This window comes from Penaeus monodon, chromosome 34, assembly GCF_015228065.2.
Source record: "Penaeus monodon isolate SGIC_2016 chromosome 34, NSTDA_Pmon_1, whole genome shotgun sequence".
Taxonomy (NCBI): domain Eukaryota; kingdom Metazoa; phylum Arthropoda; class Malacostraca; order Decapoda; family Penaeidae; genus Penaeus; species Penaeus monodon.
In genome coordinates, this window is record NC_051419.1 from 1,859,739 (window position 1) to 1,860,340 (window position 602).

A 602-nucleotide genomic window follows, 5' to 3' on the forward strand; every position below is an offset into this window, starting at 1 on the left:
TCCTTCTCGACTTCCTATTCCATTTCCGGTTCCTCCCATTTCTTCATCTCGTCTTACTATTTTTCCAATTGCTCTTTTTCCTTCTCCCCTTTCTCTATTTCTATATTCCCATTCTTTTCTGTTTCCTCCTTTCATATAGTTCATCTATTTTTTCCCCTTTTCTTCGTTTCTATAATAAGACATTGCTTTATCAGATAAAACCCAAGAACCCGGATCGAAGCCTCATTCGGGCCGAGGCAGCACAAGGGCTTCTCACCAGGCCGTTCCCTTCGTCAGCTGATCCAGGATGCTCTCGAGACTCCAGATCTGGCCAAGCATCCTTCGATCTCATCTCGATCTCTCGGGGGCGTGGCTCAGAGGCCCCTCACTTCCTCCTCCTTCTCTCCCTCTTTACTCCCCCGTTCCTATCAGAAGGCGTGGCTCAGAGACCCTTCAAGTTCTCCTCTTAGAATTAGCACAAAGGGTTGAAGAGCGTGCATTTTCTGTCTTCTTTTGTCTCCCTTGTTATTTTTGTTGTTGCATGGGTCGATGTGTCTCGAGATGATGCATCATCTGCATATAATTAGCACAAGAGTTTAAGAGCAAGCAATTTTTACCGTCTT